The 8,720-nt window shown below is 48.9% G+C and overlaps 1 pseudogene; it reads right to left on the minus strand.

Annotated features, from left to right (window-relative positions):
• Positions 1-230: 230 nt before the first annotated feature.
• Positions 231-3,519, minus strand: LOC132676227 (protocadherin-8 pseudogene; annotated as a pseudogene).
• Between the last annotated feature and the right edge of the window lie 5,201 nt (positions 3,520-8,720).

Consider the following 8,720-nt stretch of genomic DNA (forward strand, 5'->3'; position numbering starts at 1 on the left):
AACGTTCATGAGGACCCTAAGACTGCTGGGGTGCTCTGCCAGGGCCCACAGGATCCCGCTCCTCTTTCGAAGGGAGGAGCACAAGAACACCCCACTGCCCCCAGACCGGGAAATCTCCGCAGCCTCGCCCTCCTGGGCCTCTGCGTAAACGGAAAGGGCCAGTGTCTCCACGAAGAACCTCAACTCAAAGCCCCCAGAGTCAGCCCCCGACGCTCTGAGCTCCTTCAAGCTATGCCCACAGAGCTTCTTCTTCCGCGTCCTAGCCTCGCCTTGGCTGGAACAAGTCTCGATGGCAATGGCCACCAGCAGAAGGCCACAGCCGCTAGCCAAAACACCTGCCAAGACAACAAGGAAGCCAGGCTGTCGCCCTGCTCTCTGCGCTGTTCGACTCCAGGCGCGTCCCTACCCTCCCTCTTTTGGCGGCGGCGGCGGCGAAGGCGGCACCAGCATCACTTCTCCGCCAGGTGGCGCCAAATCCGCGGGCACTAGGAGCAAAGTGGCGGTGCGCGATAAAGCCCCACTGGCCTCGGTCCCGCACCATGACGACCGCCGTCAGCTGGTTGGTGGGCTGTGGGGACAAGCGGCGCTGAAAAGACAGCTCACCCATGAACGGGTGCGGCGCTAGAGCCGCGGGGCCGCCGCCGCTACGGTGGAAATTAGCTCTGTGTTGGGGCCTTCTTCTGCATTTGGGTCACCAGGTAGCCCAGCCGCGCGCCCTGAAGCAGAGGCAGCTGGGCTGAGCCATTGAAGAGTGGCAGTGTGACCAGCCGTTCTGGCAGTGTGACCAGTGAGTGCCCGTTCTGGTCCTCCACATGCAGGCACACCACGGCCCAGCCCCAAAGCTGCATAGAGCCGCCGTCGAGAGCTTCCAGCCCCAGCTGCAGCTCAGCCAGTTACTTGCGATCAGAGCACCGTTGTGCACACAGCTTCCCAGTAATAGGGTCCACAGAGGTGTAGGGGGACACGGCGTCCTGGGCGCGACCCTCTTCGGCCTCCAGCAGTCGGTAGGTGACCTGGCCTTCGCGGCCCAAGTAGGCGCCAGGCGGGTTGTCCTCCCTCACTGACACGTCTTAGACCGGTCGCGTGAAGAGTGGCGCTTTGTCGTTCTCGTCGCTCACGCGCACCGTGTAGGGCCGCACGGTGCGTAGAGGGGGCGCGCCTCTGTCCTCGGCCACCAGCGTCAGGTTGTACTCAGCGATGCGCTCGCGGTCCAGGGACGCCGCGGTCACCACCAGGTAGCTGCCCGCGTAGGCCGGCTGCAGCCGAAAATGCTCGTGCCCGTAGAGGGCGCAGCGCACCTGCCCATTGGCGCCCGAGTCTCTGTCCGAGGTGCTGACCAGCGCCACCAGGCTCTCGCGCGCCGCCCCCTCTGGCACCAGCGAGATGGCGCCGGCCTCCGGCGTTCCAGGTCCGGTCGGCGAGGTCGCGTCCGCACCCCCGAGAGCCGCGGCGGCGGCGGCGGCGGCGGCGAAGGGAGAGGCGGCAGGCGCGCCCGGGGCGGCCAGCGGGGTGATGGTGATGTCCGGAGCGTTGTCATTGACGTCGCGGATGCGCACGATGACTTTGCAGGTGGAGGCCCGAGGCCCGGCACCGCGGTCCTGGGCCCGCACGTCTAGCTCATAGGTGTCCTGGCGCTCGTAGTCCACGGGTCCTGCCAGAGTGAGGCGGCCCGAGCGCGGGTCCAGGCGGAAGAGGCGGCGCGCCTCGGGAGGGGTGCGGGCACCGAAGGCAAACACCACGTCGCCGTTGGGGCCCTCGTCGGGGTCGGCTGCGTCCAGGTCCAGCAGCAGGGAGCCCACGGGCGCGTCCTCCGCCAGCTCCACCTCGGCCACGGCGCCCTGCGGGAAGGCCGGGCTGTGGTCGTTGGCGTCCAGCACTCGCACGCTGAGGGCGGCAGTGGCGGAGCGCGGCGGGCGGCCGCCGTCCTGGGCCACTAGCTCCAGGCTGTAGGCGGCCTGGCTCTCGCGGTCCAGCTCCTGCAGCAGCACCAGGTCCGCGCACTGGGCGCCGTCCGCGCGCGTCTGCAGCTCCACGCGGAAGGGGCTGTGAGGCTCGGCCAGGCGCACGCTCTGCAGCCCGTTGGCTCCCACATCCTCGTCCACCGGCACCTCCAGCGGGATGCGCGTGCCCACAGCCGCGCCCTCGGACACCTCCACGGGGATCTGGGCCCGGGGAAAGCGCGGCGCGTGATCGTTGATGTCCCTCACCTCCACCTCCACGTGTATCAGCCGGAACTGCTCCTGCGAGAAGCTGACCACGTCGAAGGCCAGCACGCACTGTGGTGCCTGGCCGCACAGCCGCTCGCGGTCCAGGCCCGCGTCCCCGACGGTCAGCTGCCCGTCGCCCTCGCGCACTCGGAGCAGCGAGCTGTTGAACTTCATGAAACAGAACTGGCTTGGCACTTAGAGCTGGGAATTAAACAAGCCATGGTCAGACAGACCACCGATGTCGGTACCGTGGGCCCCTTTTCCTCATAGGTGCGGAAGTTGACAGTTGCAGTGCAAAACCCAGACACCAGCTGCAGCCACAGAACCAGCAAGGATTCCAGTCAGGCCCAGCATTAAGTGTCAGCGGGAAATCTGAGCTTCCAATGAGACGTCTTTGTCCCTTAAAGAGAAAAAAGCCAATCAGAAGTTCCCGCTGAGACTTCCAGTCCCACAAACCCTCTCCTGCAGGCAGTCAGGAGACACTTGCCTCCTAAATACATCTGATCGCTAAACCCTCTCTGCTGTGTCATCACTTTTCTGTGCTCCAGGCCTAAGCTTGCCTCTTCTGAACCTTACTGGGGAGGTTACATAGAGAAGAATGTACAAACAAGCATCCATCCTTCTGGGCCAGTCTGTAGAGTCTCCAGGCCTTGGGTCACGTGGCTCCCTAAAAGAGCTGGCAGAAGGGCCTGGAAAACTGAACTGTGGCCAGGGAAGTGCAGGGGATCAAGAGTCCTACAGACGTTTGCACTGTAAGAATGCACGCGCTTGCTTTTCCAGTGTGAGTGATTTCCACTTTGATGGCAGGAGCAGGGAATCTGCAGCCTCTGTATCCCTTCCTAAACACATTTACATATTCCTCAGACAGAGACACAATTACTCTTCTCTACCATTTTTAAACCAACGCCTGTATGCATCTTTTGCCACTCACAGTTATCCATCTACGTGGGGTTATCAATTCCTGTATTGAAAGATTCTGGGGGAACAGCTTCTCCAGGGTCAGGCAACGTGTAATCAGGGAAGAACTGTTTTCCGAAGTAATCGTTTCTAAATAGCTTTTCTGTAGCAAAGAAACCATTAATGATGAGATTTCAGCCCCTTCATCTCCTTTTATGTCAGTAATTACATATATGTGAGGAATCAGTGTCAGTCAGGGAGGTTTGTCAGCCACAAACCACTGTAAGGGATAGTTAAGGGTAGGAAAAAGATTTAGGGAAATAGATCGCAGTCAGTCTTGTTAGAAAATTGCTAGAGACCAATTATTTCTAAAGAGCCCTTGGCTGAAGAAAACCATGGGTGGCCTGATAGGCTGAAGGCTAAAGAAACATTAAACCATCTGTCTAAAGCACAGTAAATAGTCTTGTGTTGAGTTCTCTTTATGCGTGAAATGTTCTAAATGCCAAACGGTCCACATGTTAATGATGACATCCTTCCTCATGCCATGGAGTCATCATCAGTGCAGTGTTCTTTAACCAGTCATCTTGAATAAAATCAGGGAACAGACTGAGTTATTAATATGCCCCGGCTATTCTTGGCTCCTACATGATCTGTAATGTTATTGTTTCCTGAAGGGACATGTCAGTAAATGACTATTTTTTTTTCTTTCACTCTTAGGAGAAGGTTGCGTCTATTTTAGTGCCAGGATCTACGAATCCAGTTCTGAAACTGAGCCACCTTTGATGAGATAATTAATTTGCAGGAATTTTAATTTAGTGGAACATTTGGCAATGACTCTAATTATAAGTACCGATAACCCGATGTCGGAGAAGTTTGCAGTAGGAAGCATGAATTGATTTGGGTTGGGTACTCTGAGATCCTAAAAAGAGAAAGTACTTCATCTTGTTTACTGTAGAGTTTTAATTTTGCCTGATGAGGCATCAGTCTGAGGAAGGGAGCGACTCTACTACAGTTTAGCTGGACCAGATTCTTGTTAAGCCAGTATCCTCACGGGCATAGAATCAGTTAGCTTTCTTTCTTGGCAGTGAGTATCCTGAAGAAGGGCCTGGTTATTCAGCCTCTGGGTCTCAAGGAAAACAAGAGAATCTGACCCTCCATCCAGCTTCTTAATTCCTACATTCCCCTTAACTGAAGCTTGAAACCTGATTCAGCTGATGCCGTTTAAAAGGCACATGCTTCCATACACATTAGCCAGGAGAGGGACCCATTTAACCACAGTCTGAGTCTCATTCCTCTTCTCCCTCATCTCCAGCAATCTCTGCCAGGCTTGGCCTCTGCCGGTCTTCAGCATTATTGTCGCCATTCATGATGAGCGAAAACTGCTCAGCATACCGAAAATGAATAGTCATGACTCTATCCACAGAACATCAAAAGATCCAGATAAAATATGAAAAAGGCAAGCAATCAAACACATTACCTCCACAATGCTAAGCATCTGGATACTTATGTTTGGAAACATCCAGCTATGATGTTTAAATGCTCGATTGCATTTTCCCCCGCGTTTCCTCCAGCTGTTTGGCAACAAGTAGACCATCTACGATAAGGAATATGCTATATTGTTAGTGATTCATTATTAACATTAGCATTGTTTTCCTAGTAAACAACCACCTTATTAAAACGCTGCTTTATGAATGAAGGACAGCTGGAGTTTCAGGAAAGAGACATTTTCTGAGGCGAAAATCAGTTCTGTGCCAGTAGAATGACAAGCCACATAATATAGAAACTGTATGATCTGTCCCCCCCCCCCCCAGGGATGTGTCATCAGGAAGCTGTGTTTACAGCCCTGAGCTGCGGGTGCTCTCATGTTCCATTCTGTTGCCTCTGTTAGATAAAAGTCTGTCTCAATATTAAAAGCATTGTGGCAGAAATTTGGTTTATGTTGCTTGTTTTCCCATTTGCCAGCATATTGCCAAACCGCAAGTCCATAAAATGTAGTTCTGATCTCTGTCGGAGTCAAACATGAAGCAAAACAAACAATGGGAGCAGAGGACTACCACCACCCCGGGATGACCAAAATGTGGATAAAGCAGCAATTTGGTTCTCTTGCTCAGTTTGGTTTTAAAGGGGGTGTCGTGGCAGGATTTTGGTAAACTCCCTACAGTTTACTTTTGTTTCTAAAACAAAAGCACCAGATATATTAGCATCCGCCCCCCCCCCCCCAAATGCCAGGAAACCAGATCTAGAAAATAGCATTTGCGTTCTAATCATTTCAAGGGAATATTTTCTGTTTTGCTGAGCACATAACACCAGAGTGTCCCTTTACACACTAAAGCACACTGTACATAAACAAATTTTCATCGTAAACATGGGGAAAAATTGGTCTCTTAATTCAGAATAGTGTCTGTGCCTTTGCATATTTCCTCTTTCCTACTATGTGAAACTAATGACATATGTTGAAGGGCGCGGGAATGAGCTATAGGAAAGTCCCTAATGTGCAGATTTCACTAGACCATGGTGTCCATGCATCAGAATAAGCATCAACTTTCACAGGACCTTGAACTAATACTTTCCTGGCCCAGAAACCGTTTTTGTGCCATTTAGAACAAATCACTCTACATAGTATATTGAGACCCATTTTCATTTCTCAACTGAACAAACATCTTATAGGCAAATGAGCAAAATATTATTGCGTGCAATGTTGCTGTCTTCAAGGAGTTAAGTTCCAGAAATTGAAGCTACGAAGACTGTTTGAAAGAAAACAAATTTACCTAACAGCTGGATGTTTTTTCTTTTTAAAAATCATACCTTGAAAAAACTAAAGTCAATCTTTAGGAGTATGAGCCCCCAAAACAGAGAAATTGTTTTAAGTCATCACATAAGAAGTACCATTATCTCATTCCTATTACTCCATTGAGTAATCAATGTGTTAGTATGTCTTGACTGTGTAGTCATTTATAAGAAAACTTATCAGCAAATTGCTGGCCCTTTTTGTGAAATGATTTCAGGGAAAATAATTCAGCCCTAAAGTCAGCCAAAATACTGTCTACAAGCATCGCATAGAAACAAATGATGTTTTATCAACTCTTTAAGTGCTTTAACCTAGAGAAAATCAGAGAGAACCATGATAGAGTATCAATACTAATCACAAATTCCCCTGAACGTATATCATTTAAATGATATAATCTTCTCTTAGAAAAAGTTTCCCATAGGATCATTATGTTAATAAACATATCGTCAAAACTATATAATCTTAAAATACCATGTAAGACTAGTTTTTAAACTGCTGATTTTATTATTCTAGCTGCATGAAGGACAGTAAATCAATGCATAATTAAAAATACCTTACCTTTTTGTTTCAGGGATGTCTCAAACCCCAAGTGAGCCAACGAAATTGACTTTGGTGCTTGACTTCAGTCATTGGCTCAAGGATCATAGTTTGTATTCTCGTCACCCTGTAGAGAGAAAACCTGCCCCCCACCCAGAGATTGTAGCAAAGCAAGAAGAGAATAAAAGAATAAAGATCGAGAAGAAACTTTTTATCTGTGCCTTATTTTATCTTCCTCTCTCTCCCTCTTAGCTGAACCTAAGAGCCTGATGCTGGCTCGAACCCACGAAACGTGAGATCATGTCCCTACTCTACACAGACGCTCAGGCTCACAGTAGTCAAAGCACTTTTGGGGCCTTTACCAACAGATATTGGATCAAATATTGGTAATACGATAAATCTCACAGCTTTGTAGAAGAATATAATGAAACATTTAAAAAATAAAACCATCAGAGTTCAGAGAAGGTCACAAGTGCCAAATGACAAAGAGAAAGTTGTATCAAGCGCAAACAAGAAACGATCTCAAGAGTTTCTGGGTAAAATCACAAGCAGCCAGAACTGCCAAAGACACACAAACCCTGGGAGTGATGTGAACAAGTTGTGGAGGACAGGCACAGAGCCTGTTACAGAGACCTAGTAGACTAGTTCGTTGGAGTAGATGTTTTGAGGACACTATGGAGATGCTATGGGCAATGGCCATTGTGTGTGTTTTTCCCTTTTCCAGATGGTTTGTTGTTTTTTTTTAATTGCAGCTCTTTGTCATTAGATGTGTCAGGGGATGTCAAGTGTATCAGATGGGTTGTCAGATCTTGAGCCGTTATACCCAGCCCTGACTGGGAGAAGTGCACATCTTTCCAAGATCCTATACCAGTCTTTCAGCTTCCCCATGGGACCTGATTAAGTCACCAATTGGTGGAAACAAAAGAATGTCCTATTTAACAGGGCCCAACATGCAGAACAGAAAGTTTGATTCATTTATCTTTCGCCTTTTGCCTCCAGCTCACCCTCCCTGATAAATGCAGCCACCCCAACATGAAACGTCTTGCATCCAGCTGCACCTATCCGTCCCTTGTCCTTTGTCTCTCAACCAACCACTGGATATCTTTGTTGACTCATTTTGTCTCTGTAACACTGCTGTCAGCCTGCAGCTGAAGATTCCATCAGTCGACTCAGCCCCTCCTTCCAAAATCCTCTTCCCTTCTGCTTTTAATCCAAGGCAGACAAGGCTCCCCCTCGTTCCTGAGAATTCACCTCTTATCTGTTTCTCTTGTTCCTGGCTGCTTTATCTATTTCCCTGATTCAGGACAGCTGACAGCTTTACAAAATAGCTTCTGTCTCTCCCAGAAACCTCATCAAAGGAGGCTGGAGGAGGGATTTGAGGTCCCTTCTCAGCCTGAAAGCAGAGTGCCTGACCAATGCAAAATACAGCAGGACAATACTTCATCTGCTCGCCCCATCTATTCCTGAAGGACAACGTGCTGTATGCTTTTAAATCTCCCAGGTCAATTTAACCATCCAACCCTTCACAGTGAATGGGCGATGGCTATAGAATTCTCAAGTGTTCCTGCTTGACTTCAGGATTTATTCCATTGTCTTTTTTTTTTTTTTTTTTTGGAGGAGGGGTGCTCAGTACTCTTGTATTTATTTTTTTTTCATTTTTTTAATTTTTAAATTTCATTTAAATCCAAGTTAGTTAACATACAGTGTATTAATGATCTCAGTAGAATTGAGTGATTCATGATTTACATATAACACCCAGTGCTCATCCCAACAAGTGCCCTCCTTAATGCCCATCACCCATTTAGCCCATCCCTCCACCCAGCACCCCTCCAGCAACCCTCAGGTTCTTCTCTGTATTTAAGAATCTCTTATGGAAAACCGCACCCCATTCTCTTTTAATAACATCCATAAACTTAACACCTGTTAGTAATATATTTATTTGGGGGTTCCTGAGTCGGTTGAGCCTCTGACTCTTGGTCTCGGCTCAGGTCATGATCTCACGTTTCGTGGGTTCGAGCCAGCATCAGGCTCTGCGCTGACAGCGTGGAGCCTGCTTGGAAGTCTCTCTCCTTCTCTCTCTCTGCCCCTCCCCTCCTCTTTCTCAAAGTAAATGTTAAATAATAACAATCGTAATACAGTTTGGTAGTGTGCAGGTAAAAGGGAATATACGAAAGAACCACATATGACACAAAAGTTAAGTTCTAAATCTATCACAAAACTTACTTTATATATTTAAAGAGGCTATTAAATAAAAATTATCATTTCCTGATCAAAAATGTTTAGTTATCCCC

This window comes from Panthera onca, chromosome A1 (assembly GCF_046562875.1).
Source record: "Panthera onca isolate mPanOnc1 chromosome A1, mPanOnc1 haplotype 2, whole genome shotgun sequence".
Lineage (NCBI taxonomy): Eukaryota > Metazoa > Chordata > Mammalia > Carnivora > Felidae > Panthera > Panthera onca.